The sequence below is a fragment of the Triticum urartu genome, chromosome 6A (genome assembly GCF_056163025.1).
Source record: "Triticum urartu cultivar PI428250 chromosome 6A, HENAU_Tu73, whole genome shotgun sequence".
Lineage (NCBI taxonomy): Eukaryota > Viridiplantae > Streptophyta > Magnoliopsida > Poales > Poaceae > Triticum > Triticum urartu.
The window spans coordinates 448746529-448754731 of record NC_141878.1 but is presented as its reverse complement, the minus strand read 5'-3'; positions in this window follow the sequence as shown (position 1 = coordinate 448754731).

Genomic DNA, 8203 nt, shown 5'->3' with positions numbered 1-8203 from the left:
GTGGTTCTCTCTCAGAACATATGAGTTGGAATGGTGTGTGTGTTCTGATGGCTCTCTCACGAATGAGAAGAAGGTGGAGGAGTATATATAGCCTCCACACAAAATCCAACGGTGGGACCGAATCAATAAACTCGGTCGGACCGAAAATGTAAACCTAGTGACCGTTAGAGATTTTCGGTGGGACTGACATGCAACTCGGTAGGACCGATATGGTTAGGGTTTGGGCATAACGTAATCTCGGTGAGACCGATTACACAAACTCGGTGAGACCGAATTTGGTAATTAGCTAACCAGAGAGTTGGTCAGGCAAACTCGGTGGGACCGATTTGCTCTTTCGGTGAGACCGAGTGGAACTCGGTGAGACCGAAAAGTTACAAAGGGGAAACACTGAGTTTACATTGCAATCTCGGTGGGACCGATTCGCTCTTTCGGTGAGACCGAAAAGTTACGAAAGGGAAACAGAGAGTTTGCAACCCCATCTCGGTGAGACCGAGATCCTTATCGGTAGGACCGAATTGCTAGGGTTTGGCAGTGGCTAATGACAAGTGAAACTCGGTGGCGCCGGATAGGAAGAATCGGTAGGACCGAGTTTGGCTTAGGGTTTAGGTCATATGTGGATATGGGAAAGTAGTTGAGGGTTTTGGAGCATATCACTAAGCACATGAAGCAAGAGGCTCATTAAGCAACACCTCATCCCTCCTTGATAGTATTGGCTTTTCCTAAAGACTCAATGTGATCTTGGATCACTAAAATATAAAATGAAGAGTCTTGAGCTTTTGAGCTTGAGCCAATCCTTTGTCCTTAGCATTTTGAGGGTTCCACTTTCACATCCATGCCATGCCAATCATTGAGCTTTCCTGAAATAATCATCTTGGAATAGCATTAGCTCAATGAGCTATATGTTGTTATGAATTACCAAAACCACCTAGGGATAGTTGCACTTTCAATCTCCCCCTTTTTGGTAATTGATGACAACATATAGATCAAAGCTTCGACAAATGATAATAAGCATGAAATATATCGTCGCTTTGAGAAGTATGTGATAAGTAAGAGCTCCCCCTAAATTTGTGCATATTTAAAATTTGCTTTGGACTGCAAATGCACAAAGAGTTAGAGTCATGGGTTACTCTTCCATGTCACATACATCTTGGTGGAGCGCTTAAAATGATAAGAATGAAATACATGCACCCATCACCAAGAATAATGAATGATCACATAAGATAGATAAGATAATAGCATTAAGCAAGCATTAAGTGTAGCTTATGATCAAACACATGATCATCAATGTCTCACAAATAATGACGTAGCATCTCAAGCACTCAAAAGCAAACGAGTTCGAAAAACCACCAAATAAGGCAAGAGAGAAAAGCAACACTCTCTCTCTCTCTCGAAGCCTATGATCTATACATCTTCTCCCCCTTTAGCAACAAGTTACCAAAAAGTTCCTGGAAAATGCATAGCACTAGATCGACACTCAGGCTTGATCTTCTGGTGGTGGTGGAGTCCGAATCACTCCAAGGATGAAGGCTTCGGTAGATGCTGAAGTAGACGCTGGAGTTGGAGCTGAAGTAGATGCTGGAGCTGGTGGAACTGAGACTGTGGCTGGTGCTGAGGTGGTGGCTCTTGTGTCAGCAACTGGCACGGCAGACGACCTCGGACCTCTTGGCACTCTGGCAAAGGCATGAGTAGTAGTCCCGCCTCTCCTCTCCTGCATGTCCTCCTGGAGCTGCTCCACTGCAGACTGAACTTCCATTACTTTGACATCCAAGTCACAGAACTTCTGTTCCATGATTCTCTCTAGGCTCTGCTGATTCTGAGTGAGGGTGGCCAGACTTTGCTCAATCCTCAGCGTGGATGCAATCAAGTAACCAAGCTGCTCTTGTTTAGTCTTCAGGAAATACTCAGATGCCTCCTCTTGAGTAGGCATCTTGGCAGCTTTCTCCTTCCTCGCCTTCTCCTTCTTTGCAAATGCTTGGGCAGATGATGGCTCGTTCTCAGTCATGACAACTTGATTGTCCTCGAAATCTGGACGGATGGGCAGGTGTTCCTTGTCTAATAGATATATGCCCGTGCCCATCTTGGAGTTGATGAGCTCCTGAATTTGAGGGGCATATCCGCAGCTCCTCTTCTGATCTGCTGCAGTCCTCTTGATAGTTTCCACTATGAGGCTCATCACCTTGAACTTCTGAGGCACATCAAACACATGTAGCAAGTTGATAGCATGGCCTCTGATCATCTTGTGATCTCCAGACTTGGGCAGTAAGGTGTGCCTTAGTATCCAATTGATCGTAGGCAGTCCTGACAGAAGGTAATACACAGACCCAAATTTGAAGGTGTCAAGAGCTTCATTGGGAATTTCCTTGTACATATTGGACATGGAGTTATGGTCCATCTTCTTCTTGGCATAGATATACAAGTCATCATCTTGCTCCTCTGGGGCATTAATGATCTGTGCCCACTCAGCAACTGTGGATTGGTACCTTGTACCCTCAGACATCCATGTGATCCTCCCATCTAGATAAAAGTGTGCCGTGGAGTAGAACTGCATGATAAGCTCCTCGTTCCACTTTGTGAGCTTCTGCCCAACAAAGTCAGCTACTCCACAAGCTATGAAGCTGTCTTGCACTCCAGGATAGTGCTCTTCGTTTTCCTTGACATATTCCCAGTCGACCCATCTCATATCACATACAATGGGCTTCTTATCTAGCAGCACAGTCTCATAGAAATCTTGCTGCTCCTTGGTGTGAAATCTGTAGTCCACTGCTGTCCTTCTCCTTGAAGCATATGGGTCTGCTTCTCTCCATTTCCTCAGCCCCGAATCTCTCCTGAGCTTCATATCCTCAGCCACAAGATGAGCATCATTGTGGTCTGGGATCTTGGGCTTTAGCTTTCTCAGGACATTCTCTTCCTCTTCTTCAGCAACAGTCTCAGGCACTGGGGCCTTATTCTTCTCAGCTGCAGGAATGCTCCTTGTATTTCTCTTAGGCTTTGGCTTTGGAGCTGACTTGGCCTTGGAAGCAGCCCCCCTGATTTTATGGCATCTCCCATTAGCTTGGGTGCCTTGGGCGCTGGTGCAGCTACCTCTTCTTCTTCTTCCTCTTCCATGATGGAAGCTCTGCCAAGCACTCTAGCCACAGTCTTCTTCACCCTTTCCTTCCTTTTCTTGCCCTCAGCTGCAACTCGCTCTATGGGCTTCTTAGTTGACATTCTGGCCTTTGACATTAGCTGCCTGCCTGCTGGCCTTTTGATTTTCAGACCTGGCTTAGTGCCTTGAGCTGGCTCAACTCTCTTGGAAGTGGCCTCTTCCTCTGCCACATAGTCCTCATCTTCGGAATCTGAAGTCCTCTTCTTCCTTTGTCTTGTGGAAGCCTTTGGCAAATTGCTAGGAGTGCTCCTGCTGCCTTCATCAGATGAACTGGAGGGACTAGTGCCCTCACTCATCACCACTTGCTGCTCTGACATATTTTGGCTATCACTTTGATCAGACATGCTGCAAACTGACTGCTGACCCTGTGAATAGATTATAGATGAGGTAGAAAGGATGAGCATCACAAAATGCAGAGGTTTTTGCAAAAGAATGATCCAAAAACTTAGTTTTAGTTTCCCACTGAAATCATCTCGGATCTACCAATTTTCAAACTCGGTGATACCGAAGCAGTTTTGGAACCTAAACTAGTGAACTCGGTAGGACCGAGTCACAGTTCGGTGGCACCGAGACTGCTAGGGTTTCACTGAGTTCAAAAATCGGCCACACCGACAAGTAATTCTCGGTCAGACCGAGTCTTACTTGTGCAATGGCATAAGCCAAATCGGTGGGACCGAGTTTTTCAACTCGGTGGGTCCGAGATAGTTTCAGCGGAAACCTAAACCTAGAATTTTTGAATCAAACCTAATCTATGAATGTTTTGACTGGATAGGAGTGTTTCAATCGTGGCTAGAATCAATATGATCACAATGTGCTAGGAATCAGATTGGGGAATAGCACAAAGATCAAGTCCATACCCTAGTTCAGCGGGGACTTGCTACGGCGGCAACGGCGGGGCAGAATTCCCGTTGACGGCGACGGAGACCAGCGACTGGAGGCTGCTAGCGGCGAGAAGACGATCCGGAGACCACGAGGGCAGAGCAGGCTATCGCGCGTGCGAAGGGGTTCGGAGAAATTTCCAAAATTTTGCCCGTGACTATATATAACCCGACCTTGTCGGTGTGACCGAGTGGAACGACTCGGTGGCACCGAGATTCATAACTGCGTGCAGTTACTGAAACTCGGTGTGACCGAAAGGTTCAAATCGGTTGCACCGAGATCGAAAACCTAGATCAACTTAATGATCTCAGTAGGACCGAAAGTGGAGTATCGGTCAGACCGAGAATCATAAAGAGGTTTTGGAAGTTTAAGTCTATGACGAATCGGGGACTCCGAGCGCTCCTCACATAGAGTGGTTCGAATCTGACTTGATCAAATTTTGTGATGCAGCATGAATAGAGTTTGAGACGAGAAAAGCATAGATAGCTAGAGGAGGTTCTTAGGTATTCTTGTCCATCCACTTGGCAAAAGAAGATAAAACCAAACAATCAAAACAACAAGTGGATGTCCTCGAATGAGTAAAATATGCAACCAGCATGCTCACACAATAAGATGGCAAATGAAATATGTGGCAAGGCATGCACAACCAATTCTAGCATCTATCAAGCAATTTGCGATGACTAGGTCATCTATATATGAGTATATTGACTTAGGAGTCAAGTGAGAACACTTGATCATAGGTCATACTCATCGTTTAAGCTCAAGTGGGGTTACCACTTTTACATAAAGCATTGTTGTGTTCACATCTTTAGAGTTGCTTTAGCTCAAGTCTTAGAGTAAAGCTCCCCCTAGATGTGATATCCCCCCTAAGAGGGATGAACTAACCTTGGGTTTTGTCGATGATGACTTCATGTAGATGTTGAAGATGTGGATGCTCAATGTTGATGTAGATCTCTTGGAGCTATCCATTTGAGTGAATTGCACTTTCAATACCTACATGGGTTAGTCCCACAAGGAATAAACAAGGATATCCATAGACATAGAGTGATGCACACAAAAGATGATGTCCATGAAAACTTTTAGGTTACCTTGTCCCTAGTCTTACCAACAAGAGGGTTTGTGACTCCTTGAACTAGTGCAAGATGTGGAAGTTGATTGCACTTGTTCTTGCCAAAATGATAAGAGTGAAGTATGTTGCGGAGTCACCCTCAAGAACTCTCTAGTTCTTCTTCTTTTGGATCCACACCATCTTGATGGGAATCCTTGGAGTTGTAGTCGTACTTGATGAAGTGGAACTTGAAGTAGTCATGGGAATCCACTTGACTAAGGTCTTTGGAGCTTCTTCAAATGCATCAATTTCCTCTTGAAGCTTGTCCTTGCCTTTTTGCTTGTAGTCTTGTGGTGAAAGATCATCTTGAGCTTGTGTCCCCTTGAAAGAAGTATGCTTCTCTTGTTGAGGGACAAACTTTGTCTTGGGGTATTGATCTTCTTCCCACTCAACTCCATTGGCATTGAACTTTCGTTCAAAACCAACACCTTGATTCTTCCGGTTCATTCCTTGCTTGCGCACAATTTCCTCGAATTGCTTACTCCCGGCAAGGCTTTTGTACACTCCTTTCTCTATAATTCCCTTCATTAAGCTATTTTCTTGCTCAAGTGTAACTTGGCTAAGAGAATCATTAGTGGAATCAAGAGAACTACTAGAAGCAACAATATTGGATTTAGCATGATCATTGTTACTGCTAGAGGAAGAATCTTTCTTGTTAGACTTGACTTGAGGCATGTAAGTGGATAAGAGTAAACGCTTGGCAATGTAAGAAGAACTTTTCTTGCGGAGATCATCATTGATTGCTTTTAAGAACTCATGATCTTGCTCAAGATTGAGCTTTTCAAAGCGTAATTTCTCATGAGCTCTTAAAAGTTCTCGATGATCTTCGAAGATGGTTTCATGAGCTAACTTAAGAGTGTTTAGTTCTTTAGTTAGGGCCTCAATATTCTCCTTATCATTGTCATTCGTTTTATCTTGATTAGCATGTTTAATTGACATTTCATCATAGTATTCATCACTAGAGTTGTCACCAAGCAAATCATCACCTAACAAGTCATCTTCATCACTATTGAAATCAACATACTCGGGGTGTGTTACCTTAGGACCTTTGGCCATGAAGCATCTTCCAATTCCTTCATTTGGTGAGTCAAATATGTCGTAGGAGTTGGTTGACACAAGTGCTAGACCGGCAACACCTTCATCTTGAGTATCTTCGGAGTCGGAGTGATAACTTCTCTCGGAGTGGCTGTCGGAGTCGGAGCCGGATACCCATTCACCAACATGAGCTTGATGTCTTCGTCTCGTGTAGCTCCTTGATGATTTTTCCTTCCTTTCCGAATCCTTGCTTCTCCGTGAGTATCTTCGTTCATAACGATCATCTCTACTCCTTCTCTCTCTTGGTGGTGATCCTTTGCTTCTTCTTTTTGGAGAATCTTCTCTTCTCTTGTGGGGAGCCGTACACTCATTGGAATAGTGTCCGGGTCTTCCACAATTGTAGCAGTTTCGCTCTCGACTAGAAGATCTTTTGTCATTGTAGGACCTTGACTTGGAGCTTCTATCTTTGCTTCTACTCTTGTAGAACTTGTTGAAGTTCTTCACCATTAAGCTCAATTCTTCATTGAAGTCTTGTTTCTCACTTGATGATGTAGGGGCTTCACATGAGGCTTTATAGGCACCACTTGATTTTTTGTGAAGTTCCTCTTTATCCTTAAGTGACATCTCATGAGCAACAATTCTTCTAATTACCTCCGTTGGCTTGAGATCTTTGTAATTGGGCATCATTAGGATCAATGTGCACACGGTATCATATTTTCCATCCAAGGCTCTTAGAATCTTCTTGATGATGAATTTATCGGTCATCTCTTCACTTCCTAAGCCGGCAATCTCATTTGTGATGAGAGCAAGCCTAGAGTACATTTCAGCGACACCTTCACCATCCTTCATCTTGAACTTGTCAAGTTGTCTTTGAAGCACATCCAACTTGGATTCCTTGACGGAGTCGGTACCTTCGTGCATATCAATCAAAGTGTCCCAAATTTCCTTCGCATTCTCAAGGCGGCTGATTTTGTTGAATTCTTCGGGGCACAATCCGTTGAAGAGAATATCACAAGCTTGAGCATTGTATTGCAACATCTTCAACTCATCCGCGGTAGCTTCACGGTTCGGTTCTCTCCCATCAAAGAAGTCACCTTGCAAACCAACACACACAATAGCCCAAACGGCGGGGTTATGTCCAAGAATATGCATTTTCATTTTATGCTTCCAACTAGCAAAATTAGTACCATCAAAGTAAGGACCTCTACGGTGATAATTTCCCTCGCTAGACGCCATACTCTTCTAGGTTGTGAAACCAAGGCTATGACCACCAAAAGCTATGGAAATCAAAGCAAATGGAGACCAAAGCTCTGATACCACTTGTAGGATCGAAAGTATGTCTAGAGGGGGGTGATTAGACTACTTGACCAAATAAAAACTTAACCTTTTCCCAATTTTAGTTCTTGGCAGATTTTAGCTAATTTAGGACAAGTCAAGCAATCATCACATAATTCACGCAAGCATGCAAAGAGTATATAGGCAGCGGAAAGTAAAGCATGCAACTTGCAGGAATGTAAAGGGAAGGGTTTGGAGAATTCAAACGCAATTGGAGACACGGATGTTTTTCCCGTGGTTCGGATAGGTGGTGCTATCCTACATCCACGTTGATGGAGACTTCAACCCACGAAGGGTAACGGTTGCGCGAGTCCACACAGGGCTCCACCCAAGGGTAACGGTTGCGCGAGTCCACACAGGGCTCCACCCACGAAGGGTCCACGAAGAAGCAACCACCCACAAAGGGTCCACGAAGAAGCAACCTTGTCTATCCCACCATGGCCATCGCCCACACAGGACTTGCCTCACTAGCGGTAGATCTTCACGAAGTAGGCGATCTCCTTGCCCTTACAAACTCCTTGGTTCAACTCCACAATCTTTTCGGAGGCTCCCAAGTGACACCTAGCCAATCTAGGAGACACCACTCTCCAAGAAGTAACAAATGGTGTGTAGGTAATGAACTCCTTGCTCTTGTGCTTCAAAATGATAGTCTCCCCAACACTCAACTCTCTCTCATAGGATTTGTATTTGGTGGAAAAAAG